This window comes from Hevea brasiliensis, chromosome 18 (assembly GCF_030052815.1).
Source record: "Hevea brasiliensis isolate MT/VB/25A 57/8 chromosome 18, ASM3005281v1, whole genome shotgun sequence".
NCBI classification, from domain to species: Eukaryota; Viridiplantae; Streptophyta; class Magnoliopsida; order Malpighiales; family Euphorbiaceae; genus Hevea; species Hevea brasiliensis.
The window spans coordinates 1,842,101-1,862,296 of NC_079510.1; positions in this window are offsets into that span (position 1 = coordinate 1,842,101).

The window sequence follows — 20,196 nt, forward strand, 5'->3', positions numbered from 1 at the left end:
AAGTGCTTAAGCAGCTTGCAGCAAGATCCACCAGCTCCCACCACCAACATTTGAACGTATCTTGAAGATCATCTCTCAACTGCCATCCAAGAAAATGTATGGTAAATATGACCATAAAGTTTTATGTCAGTATGTTGTGTGAGGGAATTGAACAAAGCAAAGGAGATTCAGCAGCTGCAGCTCTATGTCGGTGAGAATGGGGCAGAGAGGGCAACTCTTTTATTTGTTTTTTAATTTTCTTTATCACAAAAGGCACTTTTGACATTCTATGAATGATTAATAGCTAATTGGACCTCATTTTAATAGAATGATCAATTTGTTAACATAAGTAAAATTTGAGGACTAAATTATTACCCAAACTTAAAATAGAGACTAATTTATGAGTTTTATTATACTTTAAGGACTTGATTATAAATTACCTTGCTTTTTCACTAGGATGATAATGGATAAGATATTTTTAGATAAAATCGGGATAAAATATAATTAGGTATAAAATAAATTTAGATTTAGAAAATAACATCCGTTTTAAGTTTGGATCAAGTTTAAGTTTTCTGTATTGAATGTCCATTATTTAAATTTATTTACATAAACAATAAAATATATTTTATAATAATCATTATAAATTTAATATTATATTTTAGTAAAATATTATTAAAATATTTTTACTTATTTGTTATTCAAATATTTTAACTTATTTGTTATTCAAATATCTGAGTGATCAAATGTCATAAGCTTGTTATTTGTCACTTTTGAGAAGTGGAATAGTTGATTCGACCACCTTAGTGTAATCAATTAGCATATATTCATGAGAAAAGCTATGAATCAAATAATAATACATATTTTCTGAGATATGGAATTTAGTAAGGATAAAAAGTTAATTTACCAATCATCTTGATAACAATGTTCAGTTAACTGTAAACCTAAAAATTAGATTAATTAAACTGTAAAATTTGTAAGTTGAGCCAATTTATCTTAAATTCATGCATGTGTAATTTATACACTGTAGAAAGATTAAGCCAATGAATTTCATAAAAAATTTATGAATTCATTTGTAAATTCAAAATTTGAATTTTTTAAAAATGAAAATTATTTTGTAATTCTTACTAATAATTCCATGAAATTTATTATAACTAAACCAAATTCTATCAAAATTAATAGAATTTACAAAAGAATTTCAAACTTAAAATCCTATATAATCTAAATGACAAAATCACTCTGGCCATTTTCTTTTGCCCTCTTTTATTATATCTCATTTTGTGTCATTTGCTCTTGCCATTCAGACTCTCATTTTATCTATGTGATAGACAAGCACACACATGTAGACACATAAATAGATACAGACAAACACATACAAGGACATGGATACATACAGATACTAACATAAAAATAATAGACAAATATAGATACGGACATAAACATAGACATAGACATAGATACAGACATACACACATGCAAGTAGACATAAACACAAAATTATAAATTAATAGTGTAACTTTCAAATTCAGGACTGTTACTGGCTCTAAGGGGAATGGGTAGGCAAGAAGCTACTAGAAACCATACCAAGCCTAAACATCTTTTTCTTAAACATTCACAGGGCCCATATAAGTCATAAAACATTTTAAATAATGAAATTTAAAGAAAATAGTTTATTTAAATCATAAGATGTGTGATAGCTAGCACAACAAACCTTTGCATACTTACATATAAAAGAGAGTTGCATAAAATTTGCATACACCTTTTAAAAAAATTGAGGCAATAATCTCTGGAACTCATAACTTAATTATGTTGACTACATCTTCAAATCTAGTTCCTAAAAGGGTTGATAGAGAAGGGAAGTGAGCTAGTGGCTTAGCAAGTAAAAGCCTACTTAGGAAATAAAACATATAATTAATTAAAATAGTTTAAGCACATGAGAATGGAATAGTCACATGGGTTTTCATAGCATAAACAAATCATATTAAGGTAGATATATCACCATGGTTTCTCCATTCCTTCTCATTTCATTTATCCAATGTACCTAGCCCACTGTAAGAGCATCCTAGGACTTACTCTTAATATTCATTTCATACAAACGGATGTCAGACACACATAATTGCCTTACTCAGACACCTTACATTCATTTGGGCTCATGTTGCATGCTTTCATTTCCATTTCATTGATAATCCATAGCTACCACACAACACAAAATATAATGCAATGCTTTCGTGATTTACATCCATATATAAATATACATATGTTGCCCTAAAATGCAATATTATTGCTAAACAAAATAATTAAATGATGCATGAATGCATATGTGGAATAAAAGCAGGATTTAAAGAAAGCAATTTGTAATTTATACTCATATTGGATTGCTGGACTCTAATATCTCACCTACTGCTAGACAGTCCTTAGACTTCTTGACCTTACTTCTTTGATGTCCTATTTCCTTTTCTATAGGAAGAGAATTTGAAGGTCTTTAGCTTTGGGCTTAAACAATTTTAATTAAAATTTCATTTTATAGGCATAGCATGTTAAGGGTTGAAGATTGGGTTTTTGGCTGTTGAAGTTGCCATGCATTGCTTACATGACTATTTACATGTTTTAGCTGTCGAAAATCCTTGTTTCAGTTGCCAAACTTGGAGTTTTCTAGAATTCTTCCATAGTCTAAAACCTAGTGTTCAAACTCTCAAATCCTAACATTTAGTCCTAAGGTTCCCATTCTAGGTCCATTGTACCATTTTATGCTTTAAATAATAAAAATCATTCTTAAATAACCTAAACCCTTAAATTAAACTTATATTTTATAATTTTATACTAAACCTTAAAAGAATCATAAACAAATACATTTACAAAATACTATCCCTGTAACACCCTCCTACCCGATTTACAGTGTAGCCAAGCAAGGCGTGCTACATTCGGTGCCTGAGCACCCTTTCTTATCTTACTTTATCCCTTTAAAAATTTTGAAATCATTATATTTTAAAATAAATTAAATTCACAGGAGAAACTGACGGAGTTTCCTCTAATTTATTACTGTTTGGCGTGTCTCGCTATTTACCGGTTTAAAAATCTCATATAAATTTTCAATAAAATTTTTCAATAAAAATCTCATCTATATGTATCACAACCAACTCATTATTTCAAATATCATTATGTGTTTCAATTCCCTATTCATTTCCATACAAATACATCCATGCTCAATTTATATGCAAAAATTCTCAATCTTCATTAATTTACATGATTTACAAACTAATTACATAAATTCATAATTTATATGATATACAAATTAAATTACATATGAAAGAGCTAATTTATTAATTTACATCACATACATATTAAATACATTTTCATACTTACATTACATTACAACAAAATAACTATTTATAAAATACAAAATATATTAGAATGACCTATATGGGCCATATCTACATGCATTGCTGAAGAGGTGATAACCTTGAATACTTTGCAGATCTGGACTCCAATTTCCAGTCTAATATTCACTGGCCTTTGTCTTCAATACTTACGCGAGGAAACAATCCATTGCGCTAAACATTTTTGCTTAGTGGTGCAATAATATAATAAGAAAATACCATACAAATAAAGATAAAATGAAACATAACTTGGATAATTAAGAATTAATTTCATTTGGTATGAAATTTCTAATATTAACTATATTTTATCCTAATTTGTTCTTCTTTGGAAGTACTTAGTTCATAATTTACAGTAATAATATACAATATATAAAATTAATAAAATATTAAATTTATATTTATATTATTATGGAAGATGCATTTGTACTATTTATTTAAGTTATATTTATTTTGCTAATCCTTTTTATCACTTCACTCAATACTTTCTAGGTGTTTTGGATCATTTTATAATAATTAAAATTTTATAGCTAATCTAGTTCATTTCAGGTATCTCTTACTCATTTATTTAATTTTTAATATTATTAATTCCTAATATTCTTAACTTATTTTGCTGTCCAAGTAACCTATGATAGGCTGACTAAACTGGATAAGCAGGTCATTGGCACTGGATACCGTGATGTCTCGGGCCGTCATACCATGGGATGCAAAATGTCAACCACGTATGCAACCAATATGGCTAAAAAGCCATGATAATAAATAGTTGGACATACAAGCCATAAATACAGGGATAAAACCTTACACAGTACTGCTCAAATAATCTCCTATTGGCATGCCAATCTATCCAATTTGACACACGTGTCTAGGCAATACATGGGCACATTAATACTATTAAATGTTCATATGTTTTATTATTTCATTATATTTTGTATTTATATTTTATAGCATTTTAATTCTAGTTATAATGGAAACATAATTTCCAAATTACATTTCTACGTAATTTATACATTCATTATATGATCCATATTGATCACGATTTACATCAATTATTTTCACATACCATTATACTCAAAACATTCTTCCTTTCTCTCATGATGAGAACTAATGTCTCATTCACATATTCATGTGATTCATTTATTTATTACAATATTTATATGAATTCATAATTCAAGAAGCATTTTACTTACTAAGTATTTATGATTCACTTTAATTCCTCTCATGTACCATTTATTATACAAGGTGTTATTATTTTATTTGTAATAAAAACATAAGTCCCAATGTTAACTTCATCTCATTTATACTTAACAATTCATTTAGGTTAATTTCATTTCATATTTTAAGTTGTATCACTTATGTCTTATGAGGTATACTAGTGATGGGAATACAAATCCTAACTACCTATTTACATAACTTAAATGTTCATTAAGTCATTTAGGTGAATTACCATTCCTATTCCAAGTAATCCATGAACATTTCATGGATTCTAAATTTCATACTTTAATTTCCTCTAGTAATTTAGTTCTTGCATTTTGTGTCATTTTATTTACTATTCACATTACTATTTATGCAAATTTTTAACTATTTAATAAATAATAGAATTGCAAATTCTAAACTCATAATAATACCACATTTTGGGTTATAGACTTATTGGCATTAGTTACCAATTACAATTCAAAGTTCCCTAGATGTATTTCCAAAATTTTAGTTTTGGTCACCTAAGTTTACTATTTCATTGGACCTAACTAAAGTGGAAATTTGGCTAAACTTCCTTCATCAAAGTTGTTCTTTAATTTGTCTACTTTAATTTCCCTTTTTGAATCACTCCATTTGGAGTTTTGTAGCTCAAGTTATGATATTTTTACCATAACTAGCCGGATTAGTCATTGTCCAGTATTTATGGCTAATTTCTGGTTCTAGTAGTTTTGGTAAGTTAAATTTGATTAGCAATTCGACTAGGTTATAGTCAGAATTTGAGTTTCTGTTCTACATAAAAGTTGTTCTACTATATCTAAGCTTTCCATGAGTTCAAAAATCAGGTCATTTAGACCTTTCTACACAAAGTTATGGTCATTTGAACAATCACTGTTCATATGGTCATTTTTTCAGGTCCAGATTTTGGTTACTTGAATTTAGGCAATTTTTAGGTCACTTTAGGTTGGTTTTCTGGGTAGGGTCTCTTCATGTAAAATGTGTCATTATGTCCTAGGTTTCATCTTCAATTAGCTTCACACCAATTAGAGTAACACAATTCTACTTATGGCTGTCTAACCTTGCTAGACTCATAAGTCCAAAAATCCTGCAATGAAACAACTCTCCCAATACCACTTTTCCACACTACTATTAACCTCAAATCACATTCCATGCACTTCAAATAGTCCATAATTAATCTCATCTGCATCAATTCATCAGCAATTTAACAAAACCCCAATTTTCTCCTCAATACCCTAGCTCCATAATCACAATTCATACAGCACATACCAATTGAACATACTAACCATACTTATCATCATACTCAAGCAAATTATCAAGTTTATTTGCAATAAAATACTTCAAATCCTACTCCTACACAAGTTGGCCAAAATTTACTTCTCAAATTCATACATACTTTCTTTCAATTTCTTAATTATTTGCTCATATTCAAGCTAAATTCTAAGGAATAAACAAGATTAAAAGATTTATTATGCACTAACCTTATTTGATGAAATTCCCAACTTGCCAACTTCACTTTCCTTTCTTCTTTTTGCCCTCAAATCCTTTACCAAGGTGAGTAATCAAGATTTTATGTTGAGACTTAGGGGTTTTATGGTGAGGAATGAGTGGAAATCAAGATTGGAAGGAGGATGAAAATAGAGGATGGCCAAGCAAGTGGTTCGGCCAAGGTTTTGGGAAGAAGAAGATGACCCAAATTTGTTTTATTTAATCTCTTTTATGTCTTATAAATGGGTTTGTCAAATTTTAATTGGTTAAACTTTTTAATTACATCATCTTCATATAATGCACATGTCATAAGGCTAATTTAATTTCATTTTCTTTTTTTTTCTTTCTTCTTCCTTTTATTATTTTTAATTAAATTTTTAGCAATATTTATTTATATTTTAGGACATAGATCTCACTTACTTAAATGGACAAGTTGATAAAAAATTATCTCTGAAGGTGAAATGACCAAAATGCCTCTCGTTTTGCTTACCGAGTTAAAATTGTCTGTACCGATATTAAAAATTTCCTTAGCATTTTCTTGGCATTCTATTGTCATCTAAGCCTCAATAATTCTTCAGTGGAGTCCCAAAAATTATTTCACAGAGTTTTCCCTCCGGTCTTGGGTCGCTTACTATCTTCACAGTTGCTTCCCATTAGGGTTACCTATCACTAGAGCTTCGGCTCATTTAATCTTAGTGCATTTCATTGCTTAAATTTTTCCTTAATTTTTCTTGTCATTATTTAAACTATTTATGACTCCTCACTCTTGTTTAAATATAGTTCCAGACATTCTGACTATCCGAACAAACATTGGCCTCCGGAACAGTAGAATGTACGGACTACCTAAAGTAAGGATGTCACAATCCTTAAACCTTAAACCAACAAGGATGAGGAAGAATGAGGCTTACCTCATTTAGCTAGGGTTTCCAAGAGGAGGAATTTCTCCCATTCCTTCTCTAAACCACTTGAGAGGAGAGAGAAAATGATGTCTTTACCCTTTTTAGAGGCTTGAAGGTGATTCTCTTTGATTTGGAGTTAGGGTGAGAAGTTTTAGCATAAAAAGGATGAGAAACTAGAGAGAGAAGGGAGAAAAGAGAATAAAAGTTGTGAAGAGGAGGAGAAGGTTGGTGGGAGCTCCTAATTTTCAAGTTTTATACCTAGGTATGAGCAACTTTGGCATTAGAAGTTATAGCCTTTGGCTATTGAAGTATTTAGGTAGGCTTTATTTAATTAAACCTCATTTTATTATTCTCTTTCTCAATGCCCCCACTTCTTCGGACCTTTACTCCATTCAAGACTTCAAAGAACATTCTATCCTTGAGTAAGGATTTCAGCTACCTTAGATGAGGGGTATTACAAATATAGACATACATAGGCAAATAAACACAAAATAAGCAGACAAACACAAACATAGGGATAGAAACAGATAGGTAGATGCATACAAACACAAATACATACAAATATAGATAGATAGACATAGGCACAGAGACAATCAAATACAGGCATACGTGAACATAGACGTAAAAAAACACAAACACATATAAATTGATAAACATAGAGATTAATGTAGACACATATACAAATATAATTATATAGATACAGACACATACAAACGCAGACATATGGGCACATATAGGCACAAACACAAACATAGAAATAAACATAGACAAATAGACACATACACAAACATATATACGAACATAGACATAAATAGACAAACACAAGCATGAGCATAGATAGACATATATAGATACAAACACATAGAAACTAGACAAACATAAACATAAGTAGATACAAACACAGATAAATAGAGCTACAATGTCACGACCCAACCTATAGGCAGAACCGGCACTAGGACTTGGGCCAGCCTAAAGCCCCCGAGGCCCGTAGTAAGCCTAACTATTCCTTAACCCAACTCTAAGGCCCATTTGGGCCCAATTTCAAGAATTCAATCGGACAGAGTCCGGCCATAAAATGGACCTTTCAACGGGGAGTTTTTGACTCACCCGACCTGTAAACATATTATATAATCAGTTGGGGAGCTCAGCTCACCCTCCACATACTCATACAACATGAAAATAAATGGGAGCTCAGCTCCCTCATCCAGTCCATCAACATGCATAAAATAATAAGTTTACAGGTCCAAAATAACAATATATATTACAGACCCAATTCAAATAAATATTTCTAACACATGCAGAAATTCTAGAAGTTAACAGAATTATACAAACATTAATAAATAATTTGCGAGGGAGAAAAGCAGGTTAACCTCAAAAATATCCTCCTGTGGCCTGGAAAAATATTGAACAGGAGTGAGCGTTCGACTCAGAGATTAAAATATCAATTTTAACCATAATCTCTATAACTATCTAAAACTAATGCACCCTGTAGAGTGAAATGCAACATCAGCAATATTTTCACATCATAACAGTAAAAAGGTAATTTGGAGTACTCACACACCCAGTAATATCAATCATAATATATGGGAGCTGATCCCCTATACAGCTCTCTTAAATCCAACCTGTGCCAGCGAAGAACTCAAGTCGGACTTTCTCTTAATAAACCAAATCGGGGCCTCAGCGAAGAACTCAAGCTGTGACTACCCCGAAGAATCGGGTCCCAACGAAGATCTCAAGCCGTGACTACCCGTCCTATCCATAGCTAACACCACATTACACGCACGCCAACGCACGCACATTGCTCCAAATTACCACAACAACATCCATGGCACTTTAACAATTGTGAATGCAACATAAAACGTGCCTAGAGTTTAACTACATAGATATGTACATATAAGTGATGCATGGGCATGCTTGAACATATAATAATTGTGAAATTACAATTAAAATTAATATTTTACTCACAGACTTGACAGCAGTCACTGCTGCGGCTGGGCGGAGGAAGAAGGCTGTCCCGACTCACCTGACAATTTTTATTACAATCATTTAATAAATTTGACTCAATACAATTAAGAAAAAGACCAAATACGTCCTAAGTCGTGCCAAAAATCCGGCAGAGTCTCCCCTATACCTAGGACCTACCCAACCTGTAAAAGGGCTCAAAACACACTTCTATATTCACAATCCATATATCCACAACTCAATCACATCACACAGCCCCTCCTGGGCCCATCCAAACAGTCATCCATCACAATATGTAAAATTTTAATTTAGTCCTTATAATTGACTCTTTTTGCAAAAACTACCCAAACAAGCTCTAAAAATTCTAAAACTTTGCCCTGCGGTCCTTAGCAATATTACTAAGCTAATGCAAAAAGAATCATAATTTTCTGAGCGACCATGAATATTTTATGGATTTTTAATCCCATTTAAGCATTAGAAAATTACGAAAAAGTAAGGTTCGGGTTTACCTATTCCAATTCCGACTTCGGGGACGTGCTCGGGACGTTTGAAAATAGTGGGGTAGCCAAAATCTCGATCCAATTCGGAGACTTTTTTGGTAGCAGGTCTGTCTGGCCAGAAATTCACAGATTCGGACAACTGTCGAATTTCCGCAAATCGAAGATATCTACATGAAGCCCACAACACGAAGATTAGTACATAAATTTTACGAAATTTTCTAAGCTCATTTAATCTCGGAAAAACACTACGAAGTTCCGTGGGACCCACCGAAAAATGGTGTCGAAAAAATTTGAAATTTATATCGCCGCGAAGCTCTTGACGAGTGGAGCACTCTGGTACTCTCGGTTTTCTCGTGAGGTTCACGGTTTGTGAGAAATCTAGCCCAAAAATCAAAATGGGCTAAAACTTCCAGGCAAAAATTGGACAAACCGCTTGATAGATTTCGGTGTTCTTGGTGTCTATGGAAAGCTCTCGACGAGTAGATGGGTTTAGACACAAGACCTGGCCCAATCGGTGGCCGGATCGACCGAATTTTGGCCGGGAAGACGAAGCGTCGGCGCGGCGCGTCGAGTCGTTTCGCGCGACGTTTACCGGCATTTCAGGCGGCGGCCGGTGAGGGGAGGTGGCTGGGGAGGCGCGCCGGCGGGCTGGGGTGGCTGGGGAGGCAGCTGGCCAGCGAGGGGAGATGGGAGGAGAGAGAAAACGGGAGAGAGAGAGAGAGGAAGGAGAAAGCGCGCGGGAGAGGAGAAGAAGAAGAAAAGGAGCCGGCCCGATTCGGCCGGTCCGATCCGGTCCAGTTCAATTCGGTTGGTTCGATTCAAGATACAAAATTTTGAATTTTTACTCTGCCTTGGGACGAAAAACGAGGCCCAAAAATTCCGAAAAAAAATTCTAGAAAACTCAGAAAAATTTTTAGACTCTGAATATATTTTTAGTTTTGCCACGTGGTCTTTAAATAAATTTTTAAAAATCATCAAAGTTTTATATTTTCGAAAAATCAAACCTGATTTCGAAAATTCGAAAATATTTCAAATAATTTCCTAACATTTAAATAAAATAAAAATATTAATATTACTCATAAAATAATAAATTTAAAAATTGGAGGTGTTACATTCTTCCCCCCTTACAGAAAATTCATCCTCGAATTTTACACAAGGCAGAATAAGGTACTGAATTAGACATTGAATAGATAAGGGTACTTGCTACGCATGTCCCGCTCTGACTCCCAGGTGCACTCTTCCACTGACTGGCTCCTCCACAAAACCTTAACCATAGGGATCTGTTTTGATCTTAGCTGCCTCACTTGGTAGTCTACTATGGCTACTGGTTGCTCCTCAAACGTCAAGTTTTCTTTCAGCTCTATTACATCCGGCTCTAGCACATGAGAAAGATCAGGAATGTATTTCTTGAGCATAGAGATGTGAAACACAGGATGAACGTGAGAAAGGTTGAGTGGTAGCTCCAACCGGTAGGCAACTGCTCCAACTCTATCAGTAACCTCAAAAGGTCCAATATACCGAGGTGCCAACTTGCCCTTCTTTCCAAATCTCATGACTCCCTTCATCGGAGAAACCTTCAGGAATACATAGTCGTTTACTGCAAACTCCACATCCCTCCGTCTGGGGTCTGCATAACTCTTCTACCTACTGAAAGCTGTTTTCAATCGTTCCCTGATTAAAGAAACTATCTCTGAAGTGTACTGCACTAGGTCTACATCATGCACCTTTGCTTCTCCCATTTCTGTCCAACACAGAGGAGACCTACACTTTCTTCCATATAGTGCCTCATAGGGTGCCATCCCTATGCGGGAATGGTAACTGTTGTTGTAGGTAAACTCTACCAAAGCTAGCTGATCATCCCATTGACCTCCAAAATCCAAAACACTCTTGCGAAGCATGTCTTCCAGTGTTTGGATTGTCCTTTCGGACTGTCCGTCTGCCTGAGGGTGGAAGCAGTACTAAAGTTCAACTGTGTGCCAAGTGCCTCCTGCAACTTCCTCCAAAATCGAGAAGTGAACTGGGCCCTCTATCAGATATTATGGAAGCAGGAACTCCATGTAATCTGACTATTTCTCGAATGTAGAGTCGGGCATACTGAGCTACAGAATATGTAGTCTTCACAGGCAAGAAGTGAGCTGATTTAGTTAGGCGGTCTACAATTACCCATATCGAATCATATCCTCGCATGGTACGAGGCAACCCAGTCACAAAATCCATAGTGATCATTTCCCACTTCCATTCTGGGATAGGGAGCTCTTGCAGCTTCCCTGATAGTCTCTGGTGTTCAAACTTCACCTTTTGACAAGTCAAGCATTTGGACACAAAATCTGCTATGTCTCTCTTCATGCCATGTCGACACCATATTTTGGCTGATTCCTGAAATCAATAAACTTTGAAGCCAATCCCGAACACATAGTCTCCCTTTGCCAGCCAATCACATTTCCGATCTCTCCTCAGAAGGAATCGAATCAATACTAAGTCCCCATATCATTTAAAGCCTCACCGATCTCTCAAACCAATTGTCAAGTTTCCTGATCAGTCAATTATATTTCCGATCTTACTTGTCAAACGAGATTGAACCAACATTAGGCCTTCGTGCCACTAGTCTTATTGCCGATCTCTCATTTAAAAGTTTGGGAATAATAAAGTTAAGGTTTCGATCCGGTTTAGTGATGATCCCGATCTTAAGTGTTCAAGTCAAATTTCCAATTTTAATCAAGTCCCGTTTAGCGTTGGTTCCCTGCCGATCTCATGCTTATGGTGTTTTCTGACCTCTTACACTTAGATCAATAATCACTTTTAGTTGTTGTTTTAATATGCTCAGACAATCAAGTGCTTATGCAATTTAGAGATTTTCCGATCACATCCATTCATTAAACAAAAGGGGAACCTTCATTCATTTAAAATTTGTACAAGTCATTCGGCTGGAGGATCACCCCCAGCCTGATCTACATTTTGCTCGCTTCCTCTCTCACCCTCAGCCTCCTCCTCACTATCCTCACCTTCGTCCTGGGGAGCCAGATCTACCATCCAAGAGAAGTCCTCCTCGGGATATCGCTTCCTGAGCTCGGCTAAGAGATCCCTATGAGCGTTCACATAAGCACCGGCCTCCCTTGTCACCGCCTCTTCTTCTTTTGCTCTGAGCTCCTCAGTGAGGTGAGCAACTTCACCGGCTCGGAGCGCCCGAACTTCTTCAAGAACATGATCTCGCTCGGTCAGAACTTGAGCTTGCTCGGCCAGCTTATCCTCATAGAACTTCATTCGCCCCTCAATTTCAGATATGTAGTTCTGAGCGGATGAAAGTTGGGATTGGAGGGAAGCCACTTCATGACCCATCTTCTCGACCTCCTTACCCAGGCGGTGAGCCTTCTCCCGGACAATGTGCTGGTTCACCAAGCACTCCACGTTCAGGCTCATAGATCGGGTCAGGATGTCATCAAGATTGTCCAGGGACAGCCTATCCTGATCCTCCCGAAGGCAGATGGAGGACCCCAAGACCTTAGCAAAACCCGGGTTCTCTCGAACTGTGCTGTTCTTCTCCAGCGAGTGGATCAAGATTTGGGCATCGCGGGAAAGGGTCCTTACAGGAGGTTGGGAAGGACCCCTTTCCGCACTCGAAGCGACTGGAGGAGGTGGAGGCGGTTCTTCTTGGCGAGGAGGAGATCGGACCACTTCTATGACCGGCAGTCCCGAGGGTTGAGACGAGCCTCCTTGCATCTCCCTGGGATCATGACAGGGCGTTTTAAGCAACTCGGAACGCTTCATCTCCTGCACTTTCTGGGAGACCTCCCTCTTCTTCTTTCGGCTCTCCTTGGAAGCTTCGCCGCTTGCCATACCTACACAAAGAAGAGGTCAGTGAGATCGCTAAGGTCCAAAGATCTGAGATATAGAAAATACCGATCTTTGAGTCGAGAGTCAAGCCCGCAATCTTCGCCGATGATCAACTCCATTGTCGGTGATGCGATTCGCGATCACGCATCCAAACAAGAGAACTTCTCTCTGGCCGCCTGACCTTTCAGCTCCATCACCATCAGGCCTTCTTCCCTATTTAGGGTGATGCTCTTCGGAAGTAAGGGGCCCTGGTGCAGCCAGCTGCGAGGGAAGCCCTCAAAGCCGTTCGGAATTTTGCTCCTTAGAATGAATAAGCAATTCTTCCAATTCTTCAGGGAGGAGGGCAGATCGGTAAAAAGCCCGCAATGTGGCTTCGCCTGGAAGAACCAATACTCGTCATCCTTTTGACGAGTTAATCTATGTAGTTCGGCGAATACCTTAGCTGTAGGACGGAGTCCCTTAGCTCGGCAGAGGCCTCTGAAGGCCACTAGGATCCGCCACGAGTTCGGGTGAACTTGGGCGATGCACAATTGGTGAAATTTAAAACTTCCTTGAAGAAGTCATCAAAGGGGAACCGCAGCCCGGCCTTTAATTGTTCTTCATATACCATGATCATATCGTTCTCCTCGAAGAAATGATCGGCACGAAAATTGCCGTGACACTTAATCAGCTCGTATGAATTAGGTCGGATGTTGTACTCCTGGCTGAACGACTGCAGGTTGGTTTCTTGCAGGATGGATGGCAGCTCGTCCATGGGAAGATTTTCTCTCCCTGAAGAATGTACATGCCTTGATGGTGCTGCTTGCCCCCGAGCTGGAACGGAGACCCTAGGAGGTTCAGGTCACACGCTTGGTCCGACCACCTCCACTTCATCAGACGACCACGAGATCTGAACGGAAGGGGGGCTTGCCGCTCTCTGACCTTCGGCGCCACTCATTTTCAAAGGAAATAGAGAATTTAAACTAAAAGAAGGATCAAAACCCTTACCGGAGCTTGATCAGTGTCGGAAGAACTTGAAAAATTGAGAGAATTTTGGAATCGCTCGCGAGATGCTGAAAATGACATAAGAGAGCAACTGGCTGACCCATCCCCTATTTATACCCGTCTGAGCATTTAATGCTCACAGTGTTTCAGGTGGTGCATCGGTTAGCGGGACTCGCCAGCTTTTCTGACACGTCTCACGAATATTTCAGAAATTCCATAATAAAAGAGATCGGCTAGTTACAGATCGGTGAATTAAGGCGGATCGGTTAAGGGTTGTTCAGTTAGGAACCGGATCAGATAAATACATCAGAGATTGGAAAATAATCAATGCAATAGTAATAAAAATGATAATTGACGAAATAAATTTTATTTACAAAAAGGTCAAATTACATCATTTGGGCGATCTCTAGGGATCGGATTACATTAAAGGTCGGATTACATCATTTGGGCGATCTCTAGAGATCGGATTACATTGAAAGTCAAATTACATCATTTGGGCGATCTCTAGAGATCGGCAGTACATCCCATCTAATAAAGACCTATGTCAAAGCCTAGTCTCATGGCTGAATCAAAAGATGTGTTAGGCCAGCCATTGACATCAGACAGATGTACAGCTCAGATGGGGGGATTATGACTCTCATGAAGATGAGAGAGGTCGTCATCAATGTTATTGCTCGGAACCGAGCCGCTGTCAGGACACCCAATGTGGCGAGATGCCAAATGAACTTCAAGGCGCAGTCACCAATGTTAAGGGGAATATTAGCAGTCTTCTCGCCAGAAGTTAGTTCGCCGATCATATCGATCGAACGATTCGAGATCGACACGATCGAAGTCCTCGATCCAGGTCAGCAAATTAGTCCGGTTCTCCCACTATCATCAAATGAGGTTATCATAATTTCCCGATCACCGGGATCGTAAATTTTCAGTCGGGGAATAAAAAGGACAATCGGAAAAAGATCAAAGGCCACTATCATGGCCGGGACTATTGCCGGAGCAGTTAGAACAGGAAATGAGAGAAGAAAGAGGAGAAAATCAAATACGGAGGGCTTTCCCATTGAAGGTATATATATAGGGAAAATCTGAGCATTTATTGCTAGCAGAAAATGAAGCAGATGCCTCGGAAATCGAAGGAATAAATACTTTGACTGAACCGGACCGGATGAAGGAGAAGATCGGAGTTGGAGAGGTCGGAAGAGGGGAGCCCAGCATGAGAGAGCGGAAAAGGATCGTGTTAGAAAGATCGGAAAGGAGGGGAGGTCGGAAAACAAAGGGAATGTAACACCCCTATTTGTATAGCCTGGTAGATTTCACTGTTCCGGTGACCGGCGTCGGTCCAGACAATTAAGGGGATTAGAACCATACTTAAGACAACTAGAGAAACCATAAAAACAAATAATTAGTAATGTTTAATTAGTTAAGTATAAATAAGAAAAACAGAACATAAGAAGTTAAACGAGCCGAGAGTCACAGCGATGGGTGACCTCCTCGGGAACGATTGCGAAGTCATTTTAAACTCAAATTTCGAACCGTAAAATGTGACGCTACGGTCCTTAGGACCTTCATGAACACAGTGGAAAAGAGAAAATCACAAAAAAGAACTGTTAAGCCAGTCAAATAATTAGGTCAGGAAGCCGGAAGAAATATTGGATTATTTGCAAACCGGGATGAACCGGCGAGGGGCAATTTGGTCAATTGACCCCGAGAGCTGACTCCTGACCTAACTGTCAAATAAAATCAGAGAAAAAAAAAATTCGGAATCGAGAATTAAACTAGAGAACTAATAGAAAAATAAATAGAGAGAAAAAAAAAAAAAAAGAAGAAGATGGAAAAGTCAAAGGTGATGACATCATGCATGACCTCATGCATGATGCCATAAAGAAATTAATTAATTTATTTATTAATTTGGATTTTTGGTCTTCTAAAAGGGATAAAGATTAAAGAAAAGAAAAGAAAAAAAAAAGAAGTAATTAGTCATCTTCACCTCTCTCTTTGCCGCCCCATTTTCTCCCAAAATCCTCCATGAATGGTTCTCCATTTAAGCTTACATTTAAGCTTAATTTTCTTCACTTAACCTTCATAACTTCCCTAAATACCTTACTAGAGCTTATTCTTGCAACTTGAGAAGAAGATTACAAGGAGAAAGAAGAGTTAAAGATAGAGATTTGAAGTTTTGAGAGAGGTTAGTATGTTAACTTGTTATTTTCCATTTTAAATGCATAATTAATGGTTGAAATGAGCTTAGAATTAATGAAATGAAATAAAAATATGGGGGAAGGACCATTGTTGAATTTCGGCCAACTTGAAGAAGGAACATAAATTGTATGGTTTGATGCATTAGAATGAATTTAAAAGTCTTAATTAGTTGAATGATTATAGATTGGAACTTTGAAATTGCTAATGGTAATTAATTAGTGAGATTAGGGTTTGGAGGCCTAGGGTTTTGAGGCAAATTTTGGAGAAATGCATAAATGATGACTCTGACCTATTGTGAAGAGAAAAATGGTCAATAATGACCAAAGGAAATGTGTGGGAATTGTTGGAATGGAAGTCAAATTCGTAGGGTAAATGGTCATGCTGCTGGCAGCATGACCAAACCAACTTTGAAGGACCAAAACGGAAATTTTACAAGCCCAATTGATATGCCACCAATTGGGGATGAAAATAGACATAAAATGACACAATTTTCATTAAGGAACCATGCCCAAAAACTGACCAAAATTTAGTGAACCAATTGACCAAAGTGAAATGAGAGCAGGCTGCCACTGCACAAACTGACTAAATGAATAGTAATTGTTCATTTGGTCATAACTCGAGCTAAACAGGTCAAATTGACCTGAAATTTTACCAGCAATTAGATAAGATATAGATATAAAACTTTCATGAAGAACACCACCCCAAATTATGCCATTAACCTATTCAAATTATTGAGCAAAGTTGAGTTACTGAACCTGCAAAACTGCAGAATTGCCATTTGAGCAGTAATGTTTGAATGGCTATAACTCTCTCTAGAAAACTCCGATTTAGGTGATTCTTGAACCGATGGAAACCTAAGACATAGTAGAACATTTCATATGAAGAAAGTTAGACCAAATTATGGACTTAACGTGATCAAATTACTGAGCAAATTTGGATCAAAAATCTGCCAGAACCAAAATTGCAGCATGAACAGTGCACGTGAACAGTAATTTTATTTTGGATATAACTTGAGCTACAAAACTCCGATTAAGGTGATCCAAAAATGAGAATAAACTTAAAACAATAAGGAACATTTTCTATGAAGGAAGGTTTGCCAAATTCTAACAGTAGATTGACCAATGGAATAGTGCAACTAAGAGCACCAAAACTAAAATTTGACAATTTGGCCAAAATGACTTAAGCTTTGAGAAAATGACCAAAACCAACAAGTTTAGTGACCAAAATGTGGTATGTGGGTGAAGTTGGAGTTCCCATATCTATTAAGCCTTAGAAAGTCAACTATTTGACTTGAATAGTATAGTGAATAGTAACCCGAAACACAAAAACTCCGAGAACGTCGAAATTAGCACATTAAAGCTAGGTAAAAATGAAGTGAAATTTATTTTTGGATTTATGCTAAGTTATGGTACTGAAACACTGTGAAATTGTGTGTTTCAGCTGAAAAAGACTTGGAAGCTCTGAGAGACTGAGTCAAGGCCTAGAGGCGACTCACGTCAGGCTTGTGCACAATAAACCTTATTTGAGCCTTTTGTCATTGAAAAATTGATTTTGTATGATTTATTAAAATTTGAAGTAAATTATGAATTGTGTTGCCATCTTGTGAATGAAATTATGACTTTGTAAATTTATTGGATTTCTCATGAATTATTTGAATAAATTGTTTTGAATTGATTTTATGTTCACACTTAGCATGACAGTATCACATTATTCCTCCTCCATTTATGGGGTTGAGATCAGTTATTTTCCTCCCTCTCTGGCTTGCCAGTTGAGGTTGAGATCGGATGAGTCCTCATTAGCTAGCTAGCCACCTCCCTCATTGATTTCGGTTAATGGGGTTGAGATTGCTTTGTCGTGGTGTACAACACGGCATTGATCAGAAATTTTGTGTCATGGCTTAAGTTGTGTATGATTTTGGCAACACTGTGTTTAATAAATTATTTGACTAAATGGAGTTGTTATGAGCTTTGATATTTGTGAAATGTGATTGAGAAGTATTCAAATTGTGTTTCATCAATGAATGATTTATGTATTGCATTTTAAATTTTTATTGTGCACCACTGAGTATGTTTATATTCAGCGATAGCTTATTTTGCTATCGCAGATAAGAGCAAGGAGAAAGCAGCAGAGTGAGCTGCTATTAAATCGAGGACTACTCTGGTCTGTTTGTACGGATATTATTTTATACCCTTGTAGTTAGTTTTGATGTAAATATAATAATGTTGAAAGTTGAGCAGTTGTAAATAAATTGTAATGATATTATTTTTGGATTTTCTTCTGTAAATTAATATTTGTACATGTGAATTTCATATTTTATGCCTTGTGAATGGAGTTGTTAAATATTTTGAGATGATAAATTTTGATTTGGATTGTGAAATTACTTTGAAGTGATTGGAATTGAGTTGATTTGAGATTTATTGGAGGTTGGGAGTTGGAAAAATTTTGGAAGTGTTTTTTGCAGGTATTTGAAGAACTGTTTTCTCTAATTACAAACGGAACTCTGTCAAAATTTTTATAAAATTTGCGGCAAAATTAAAATGGACAAAAATTTTTACTAGTATTTAAGCTTTGAATAAATGGTTTTTAATTCTTACCAAAATGCTCACCACTTCCAAAATGTAAGAAAATTGTTTTAAAATCCCTTGTAGTGTACTTAGTGAATTATCGGTAGATGAAGTTCGGTAGTTCATTAAGTATTCTACGGGAACATGTTACACCTTACAGAGGGGTAAGGTGTGACAGGGAATAAGACAACTTCCGCTAACTGTTGTCATAATCAGAGCCGAGGTAGTTAAAGCGTTGCAGACGAAATCTCCATCGCACGCCCCAGAATCGCCCGCATTACTGACATGCGCCAGAGTATGTCATGACAGTGCTGTACATCCCAATCTCCACCGTTGATCTTACTTGTAAGGACAAGCCCGGAGCCCTTGGATCAAAGAAGAAGACGACAAGACCAGCGCCTTTCACTCCCAGCCCTCGGATCGCCCTTGACAAGGAAATTTTGGGTCGTCAGATTAAAAGAGAGAAAGGACAAATATTCTGAAAAGGATCTCAGCCGTTCGTTCTGATTCTCTTTAATTCCCGAGCCTCAGATCATGTCCTTTAAAATCCTAACCTTCCATCTTCTTCAAAATAAATCCTGACCCTTCATGGAGAGCACCCGGTTCCTATAAATACCTGCATGAAAACTGTTCAAGGGGGACGAAAAAAATAGTGAATATAGCTGAAGGACTCTAAAACTTAATTCAGTTCGTTACTCTGCTATTTTTGAGCTTTCATAAGAAAAACTTTTGAAACTAGTTTTCTGAAGTATTTTCTTGCAAAGGGATTTTTGAATACTGAAAGTCTTCATTTTCAGTTCGTTCATTATCCTGTGACACTCTCACTTTCTGTCTTTGTTATCTTTATTTCCACTTCCGTTGTCCAAGCTCAACTTCATTCAAACTCGGTTATTTTGACCTGACTGCACTTTAGCAAAGTATCCTTCATTTCAAGGCGAACCCTAGTCCTCCGGCTATCAACCCGCAGTCCTATTACGTTTTGTGATTCCGTAGTTAGTTTAGTAGATTCGGCTCCCTACAAGTGAGTGCTTATATCGCTGCTTTATCAAGTACTCGTTTTATTTTACGTATTTCCTTTATTTTTATGTTTGTAATTTTCACCAAGTTTATACTGTATTAAAAAACGCGAAGAAGGTCATTCTCGAGTTTACTTCTTTGTTAATCAGTCCATTCTTTTGTTAATCTTTGTTACTTCTAAATGCAAGAGTTCTAGTCC